This window comes from Miniopterus schreibersii, assembly GCF_964146895.1.
Source record: "Miniopterus schreibersii genome assembly, chromosome: 10".
NCBI classification, from domain to species: domain Eukaryota; kingdom Metazoa; phylum Chordata; class Mammalia; order Chiroptera; family Miniopteridae; genus Miniopterus; species Miniopterus schreibersii.
This window is the reverse complement of record NC_138110.1, coordinates 32,982,954-32,991,318: the sequence shown is the minus strand read 5'-3', so window position 1 is coordinate 32,991,318 and position 8,365 is coordinate 32,982,954.

The following is an 8,365-nucleotide window of genomic DNA, read 5'->3' as shown; positions in this document are numbered from 1 at the left end:
TCTGTGTGTTTCTATTGGGAGCCTCATAGTTGAGAATGGCTGCTGTTTACTTAGCATATTAAGTGGTGTTAACTATCCCTGAAGAAGAGAAAGTTCTGCCCTGGGTGTTCTTTCCAAACATATGGGCAAGAGACTGCTACATAGTGCAGATTGCAAGTTGCTTATAACCTAACTGGAAAGTTAAATAGGTAAGTGTTTTAAATAGTCTAAGACAGCAACAGAAGTTATCGCCCCGCAGGACTTAGTTAATACTCAAACCAATTGTCTTAGCAGTAATTTGTATGACAGTTCAGACAGAGAGTAACCACTTCAGTTTGGGAAGACGAAAGAAAATTTATGAAGGAAGGGGGACTTGAAGGACTTCCCATTTATTAAGTACTTATTACTTATGGCTCATTGTCACATGTGGATTCTGATTTCTCAGAACCACCCTATGAAACAGGTATTAGTATCCACAGTCTACAAAGGAGGAAACTGAGGTTCAGAGGGTTTAAGCAACTTATCCTAAGTCACTAAGTCAGGAAACAGCAGAGAGGGCTTAAACCCATATGTATCTGTAAAGAAAAAAGCCACACTCCCATGTGTCTCCCCCACTCTCAATACTCTTTGACAGTACTGTCTCACTTCTTTTTGTTTTTTAATGTATCTTTATTGTTGAAAGTATTACAGATGTCCCCCTTTTCCTCCCAACCCCAATACTGTCTCACTTCTGATACCAGATGTCTGGATTTCCACACACAGAGCAATTCTGGGATACCAGCTGAGTGTCGGAGATAGCATCAGATCCACAGGCTAAGGGCTGTCCAACAACAAAAGTAAAACAATTTAGTAACCAATTTGATGTCCTTTATTCTGAGGGAAATGATCTAAGGACGGGAAAGTATGGTGCCTCACAAGCAGAGGAGCACTCTTCCCAAGGGATATTTGGGCAACAGGTGAGTTTTATACAATGTTAGAAGCAGCAACATGGAAACAAGGCATGATTGGCTTGAAGGTCGAGATTTCCTTGCAAGGATAGCAGGTCAATCAGGAAACAAGAAAAAAATAGTTGACTTAAGTTGATTGACTGAGGTTGCATATCTAACCTCATTTAGAACAAGGAAATCAATACAGAGTCTGGGCAGTTGGGGATTGCCTGGCTGGATATGCTGTGATTCTGGTCAAGCAGGGCATATACAGGGACTCGAAAGTTATCTAAGCTTTGGTTTGCTGATGTGACACTCAGGCAGGAGTGGCTCCATCTTGGGCCTAGACATTTATTTCAACAAGGCTCAGCCCAACAAGACTGAATCCCTGACACTCGCGTGCACACACACACACACACACACACACACACACACACACACGCCACAAGTCCAGGTTGCCACCTATGCTTCCGACTGACCAACTATAAATTGGAAATTCCCACTACCACCTCCTTAGGTTTGAATAATTTACCAGAGCGGCTCACAAAACTCAGGAAAACAGTATTTACTAGATTACTGGTTTATTATAAGAAGATAAGATTCAGGAAGAGCCAGATGGAAGAATGCATAGAACAAGGTATGTTGGAAGGGGCTCAAAGCTTCCATGCCCTCTCTGGGTATGCCATTCTCCCAGCACCTTCATGTGATGATCATCCCTGAAGTTCTCCAAAACCTGTCCTTTTGGTGTTTTATGGAGGCTTCGTTACATTGGCAGGATTGGTTAAATCATTGGCCATTGGTGATTGATTCAACCTCCAGCCCCTCTCCCCTTCCTGGAGATTTAGGATCCTGAAAGTCCCATCCTTCTAATCATGGTTGGTTGCCCAGGCAACCAACCCTCATCCTTAGAGGTTTTCCAAAAGTCACCTTACTAACATAAACTGAGGTGTGGTTGAAAGGGGATTGTTATGAATAACAAGGCATTCAATTTACCTTTATGTCTCTGGAGCTGTTTCAGGAACCCAGGATAAAAGACCAAATACTATTTAAAAAAAGCTCCCAGTGATCTTATCACTTAAGAAATTCCAAGAGTTTTAGGAGTTCTGTGAAATAGAAATAGGGATAAAGACCAAATATATATTTTTTATAAATAACAATATCACAGTATCTTATTTCAAAGTTCCTATTTTTTTCCACCAGGAGAGTCACAAAATACAATCAAAGGCCTCCAGTCAGGCTGAACAGGGTGAACAAGTGCAGGGAGACCTAATGATGGAAGGAATGTTTGGAGGTCTGCAGGCAGCTGGATCTGACAGGAGTAGAGATTTCAGGAAAGTGGAAGGGTGACATTCCACCAATAAAGTTAAGGAAGAAGTACTTAAAAGGCCTTTAAAAAGTAAGGACTTTGTTTAAAAAGGCCTTAAATAGTAATCCAAAGAGTAGTGGGGAGTTATTTATGTTTGGCCCTGGCTCTCCATTCCTGGAGCCCAAGATGGGGCATGGAGCTCAGGGTCCTGGGTTGTCCACTCATGGTGCAAGGACTGTGTCAATGTACCTGCTATCACAAGAGAAACCAGCCTAAACTGGACAGGATAAATAAACTGCAAACTAGAAAAGCAAACAAGAGACACTAGTGTCATGTAGTGCAAAGAATAAGGACTTTAGAGTCAGTTGAGTTTAAATCTTGGCTTTCCCACTCACTATAATCATGACCTTGGCTGGTCACTTACTATGTCTCAGATTGTTTCTTCATTTGTGAAATGTACCTATTTTACCATAGACTTTGTGGTTGATTCCGTCAAATTCTTTTCATCTCAGCTGATCCATCTAAGCCAATCATAAGAATCCCATTCTCCTTGCAAATGATAGGGCCAGGGATGGCTAAGAAGATATGAAGAAGGATGCTATGGACTGAACTGTGTCTCCACAAAATTCGTATGTTGAAGTCCCAACCCCCAATGGTATTTGTATTTAGAGATAGGGCCTTTGGAAGGTAATTAGTGTTACATGAGGTCATGAGGGTGGGGCCCTCATGATGGAATTAGTGTTCTTATGAGAAGAAACACCAGAGACCTTGTGAACTCTGTTCTCTTTCTCTCTCACTCTCTCCCCCCCTCCTTTTCCTCTCCCTCTCTCCCTCTAATGTGAGGACACAGAGAGCAGTTAGCCATCTACAAGGAAGAGAAGTATTCACCAGAACCCCACCATGCTGGCACTCCGATCATGGACTTCCAGCCTCCAGGCTGTGAGAAAAAAACATTTATTTTGTTAAACCACCAGTCTATGGTATTTAGCTATGGCAGCCCGAGATAACTAATACAAAGGATTTAAAGGAGGCTTCTGGGAAACTTTTTCCGTGCTCTGCTAAACAAATCACAGGAAGTTTCTTTCTCACTCCATACGTCAAAAAGCACATAAATAGCCCCAACTGCCTCCAGCACCCATTCCACACCACCAGGGAAATCAGCTTTAGAACACAGCTGACATATAGAATTGAACAGCATTGCAGGGAAATGGAGCCAGAATCCTGATCAAATTATGCCTGAAGCCAGTACTACTTTTGAACTTCCTGTTGTATGAGCCAGTACAATTTCTTATTGTTCAAACAGGTTTGAGTCAGGTTTCTGTTACTTGCAGATTACAGCAACCTAGGGCCACTGTGAGGATAATTAAGGTAAATCAAATAATGAAAGGACCTTACTCCAGTGCATGGTATAGACCAATGATAGTTATTATTATTTTAAGCAGGAAACTAATTTGTAAGTCACTCAATATAGTGGTCATGACTGAGAGATCTATACGGATTTAGAGAAATTTCCTATCAATGAGTAAAGGTTATGATGAGCAGGACCAGTCTCTGAAAAACAATGAAGACTGGAATAAACCCATAGAGAACTGGCCTGGGATTTGCCCCTGGCAAACCAGATTTAGATTCTAATTGACAGCGATGAAACCAGCAGAAGAAACAAAGCAGAACTACGTCAATGTTGAGAGCTGCAGTCTCCTTCCTAATTTCCGTTTTTCAGTTGGGAGTTTTCCTATGGACCTAGCAAATCAAGCAGCCAGCTCTGCTCTAGAAACGTCCTTACGTCTTGTCTTTGCCCTTATTAGAGCTCCCATTTATGAGTTTCTCTGGAATGCGCTCTTATATAAACTCTACTTCTCCAGTTCAAATGTTTATACTACTTAACAAGTAAAAATAGTAAAATTGAAGCAGCTCATTTAGTTCTTCGTCAGTTGCACTTTTCTTTAGATTCAAATGGATTAATTACATATTTTAAGCAAAGCAATAAAAACATCTGAAAATCATTCCAAAACCACAGTGTTTACTTGATGGTGAGCAGTTTCTAAACAAAACCAACGTAGTCAGGAAGATAGTCTCTCTAGGCCACTGAACAGCTCTTCCTTGAATTGTTGTAGCTGGTAATTAAGCTGGTATACATGGTATGATTGTTAATGTTTTCTATTTTTATCAGTTGCTCTTCATTCTGAAAACTATTCAGTCCTTGAACTACTTGTAAAATCATTTCCTGGTTTTTAAGAAGCATGTAAGTCATTAAATTAACTCTTGTGATCCTACAGCAAAAAGTAAGGGATGTGCAAGGTTTGGCTGCAAGGATGTTCATTGCAGTATTATTTATAACAGCAAAAAATAAAATAACCAAATGTTCAATAATAGGGAACTGGTTAAATCAATTATGGTATAGTGCATAAAATGCCATTAAAATATATAATAAAATTATATAAATGTTTATTGATGTGTACAAATAAATAATATGAACCAATAAAATATTTTACATAATTATACATATTAACATGGAAAGATACTTCTCAGTGGTAATAACCAACAGAGACCATGGTGCCTATTGAAATGTAGATATACTAGGCAAGTGGCCCTGTGTTAGGCATAGGATCGAGACAGTCCTTCCAGAATATGCAGCAGCCTCTGGCAAAGTGTGATGGAATCTGTGTCAGTGATAGTGCCCAATGGGAACAGCCTCTTTTGTAAGCATATGTGGAATACCTCATGATAGCCCCAGAAATACCTATGGTCACAGTGGGAGAGGGGAGAGGAAGTCCTGCATCAGTGATTGTAGGGCTGAGGATCCATGAAATTGAAATGATGATTGTTAATAGATTTCCATGTGTTCTATAAACAGATAAAGCCTTGGAACACTGGCTCATTTTTACTTTTCCCATAAATAATATTTTTCACGACATAACAATAGATGACATATTTATACATCTTAAGCAAATATTCTTAACTACTTTCAAATAATTTAGAAGGCTTTGTTTACTTATAAAATTATGTTGACATTAATATTAACAATTTAATTTCCCAAGAACTCCTTATATCCCTGCATTTTATGTTAGTTATGTAGATGGATGAGGGAAAGTTTCCTTCTAAGCAGAGCTCATTTTTAAATTAATGGGAAATGTGAAGTAACTCTGTTGACTAGTTCCAAGGAACTTCCACTTGCCACTTAAACTCTCATCATGTTCCTACCATGTTTAAGACCTTATGCTAGCTGTTAGGACTACAAGGTTGAATGAGATCAGGTCCCTAATTGGAGAGACAGACAAGACAATCAATTAATATATTTTTAGTTAACCCTTGACAGTAATGATTCTGAAACCAGAACATCTAATATGAAATGAACAATAAGTCAATACCAATACAAGTAAGGGAAAATAAATTAATTTGCTAATTGTTCTCTGCTGCTGACATAATCTCCTGTTAAGCCTTTACCTCAACTATATTCCAGAATAGATCATCTTTCTTAAGTAATTCTTTGGGCTAAAAGTAGAATTGGGGATTCTTGAGTGCTATTGGGAAAAATCAGTCTGCAAAATTTTCAAAGTTCATAAGTGCTTCATATATCTTGCTTGTTCAACCAGTTCATCCAGTTGAATTATTAAAAGAGCAATGTTTGGATCACTGCCCAACATCAACTACTTCCTTCCTCATTATATAGCAACCAAATGGTTGGAAAACTGACAACAGCTGGAGGGGTATGCCCCACCCTGATCAACCCACCCCCTTCCCCAATTATTACTTCAGGATCCCAGGCCTAAATTATTTAGACTACTCTTATTTCAAGAATGGATATGACTTAATTCAGTTCAATAAGGGAAGTTTGTTGAGGATTTTTGGAAGTATCATCACTTTCAATATCTCATGACCATTCAGTCCCCAAACAATCCCATGCCCTGGAAAGCCTACCATCAAGAAATAGGTTGCTGAATAAATGTAGCCTTTAGCAGAGGATTTTGTGCTTGTGCTCACCCCAGATATGACCAAAGAGGACTTTGAATAAAGGAGATTACCCCAGAGGACAGCACTAGGGTCAATTAGGGCAATAAAAATGCAATCATCTCAGGGGCATAGCTTCAGACTCGTTGACCAAGTTTCTCTGCATGGCAGAGAGCTCCTGCTATTCCTGTCCAACAGGATATGATGTTTTGAACTGTGTGTTGTTACCCAACCTCCCATTTTCCAACATTTTAATCGGTTCTTTAAATATTGGGGTGTTGTGAGTGATTTATCATTCAGACATAGGCCCCCTAAGGAACTATAGCTAGAGTTGATAAAGATAATAACACAATGTGCAGATTGCTGAACTTGGCACTGATACCACAATTGGATGTCTTTGGGTTGACTCCTGGGTGAATGCATCTCATATTAAAGGGGTCATGCATGAAAATGTATGTAGTGGATGCTGTAGTGCACCAGTCAGATCTCCCCTCCACAGCCAAGGCATTCATTCCTGCCAGCTGCCAAGAGTGATGTCTGCTAGTGGCTCATGGCCACTAGAAATTGTCCTACCTCTGAATTACACTTGTCCTCAGGGGAAGACTGCATCCAAAATTACAGGAAGGCAGGGATGTAGAGTACTACCCAATAACTTTCCTGCACCTAAATTCCTATCTCAGAGTCTATGTCTTGGGAATTCAACCTAAGATAATAATTGATAATAATAATAATGTCAGAAAATACTTAAGAGGGTTTATCCTATACAACCCACTCTTCAAAGTGCTTCACACATATTAACTCATTTAATTCTCACAATCCTATGTGGTAGGTGCCATTACTAACCTTGTTTTACAGATGAAGCAAATGAAGTACAGAGAGGTTAAGTAAGCTATGCAAGTTCACACAGCTGGTAAATGCCAAAGCTGGGGTCTAAGCCTAGGCATTTTGTTTTGAGAGTTCTGTGCTCTTAAGTGTGCTGCCCCTCAGCCACATGCATAGTACTTACTATGTGCCAACCATCTCCAAACCTAGTACCACTGCTGAGAAATACAAGGTCAAGAAAAATAGCAAGTTGCTACAGAAGCAGATGCATCCCAGATAAAATTTGGCTCAGGTTGCCCATGGCCAAGAGGATCACTCACTGCAGGAGCTCCTTGGCTTATTCCAGGCCTCCCTGGCTATCTTAGAAGGGGCAGTCATCAGTCAAATCAAGTAAAGACTTCTCAGTGCAGACAAAAGCTCCAGTGCCTTCTTTAAGCAAAGAATGTGGCAAGGGTCGCTGCTGCTAAGGATAAGAAGACTCAGAGGAAAGCCAAGAATCTGAAAAATCTCAGGCAGCCTGGCTCCACAGCAATGCTGTTCATCCTATACCCACTGCTGCTCAGCAGGGAGAGGGAAGGGCGTGCGTAAAGATGCTAGCAAGCCCAAAGGGAAGGACCAGAGCGGGCTCCGGCATCTGTCCCACCCCCACACGTAACAGCAGCCGTGTTCTTCAGGAAAGTGACCCTGATGAATCTTCATCCTGCTTTCCAGATATTAGTTCAAGAACTCAGGCCTCAACTCAGTACCTGACATTGCCCTAGTCACAGGAATTGTAGCAAGAATTAAGGGCCATGAACATGTGTTGGGAACACTAGGAAAGTTTCCTTGAACCCATAGGTGGCAGTTATCTCACCTCTTCCCTAAAGAAGGAGGTGGGCATGAAGGAGACAAAATAAAAGGAAATGGTGCTGTGACCCACGTATGAAGTCAGCCCAGAAGCCCACACTGCCTCTGGTTTACAGCGGCACGAGTCAGTCAGCCTCCTTACCGGTGAGGTTCAGTCAGTGTGAGTTCAATTGTCTGGTAGCAGCTGACAGCAGGGGCATCTCCTGACTTCACTCACACCGCCTCCCCTCTAGACCTATCGACGTTCTTGTGAGACAGGCAATTGGAAAAATGCTTAGAGCATTTTTTAAAAATTTATTTATTGACTTGAGAGAGAGAGAGAAAGAGAGAGGAAGGGAGGGGGGAGAGAGAGAGAAACATCAATTTGTTGTTCCACTTATTTATGCATTCAGTGATTGATTCCTGTCTGTGTCCTGACTGGGGATCAAACCCACAACCTTATTGTATCAGGAGGATGCTCAGCCAACTGAGCTACCCAGCCAGGGCTAGAGCATTTATTTTTTATAACTCATCAGTTCAGATTCTTTTGGTTATAAGT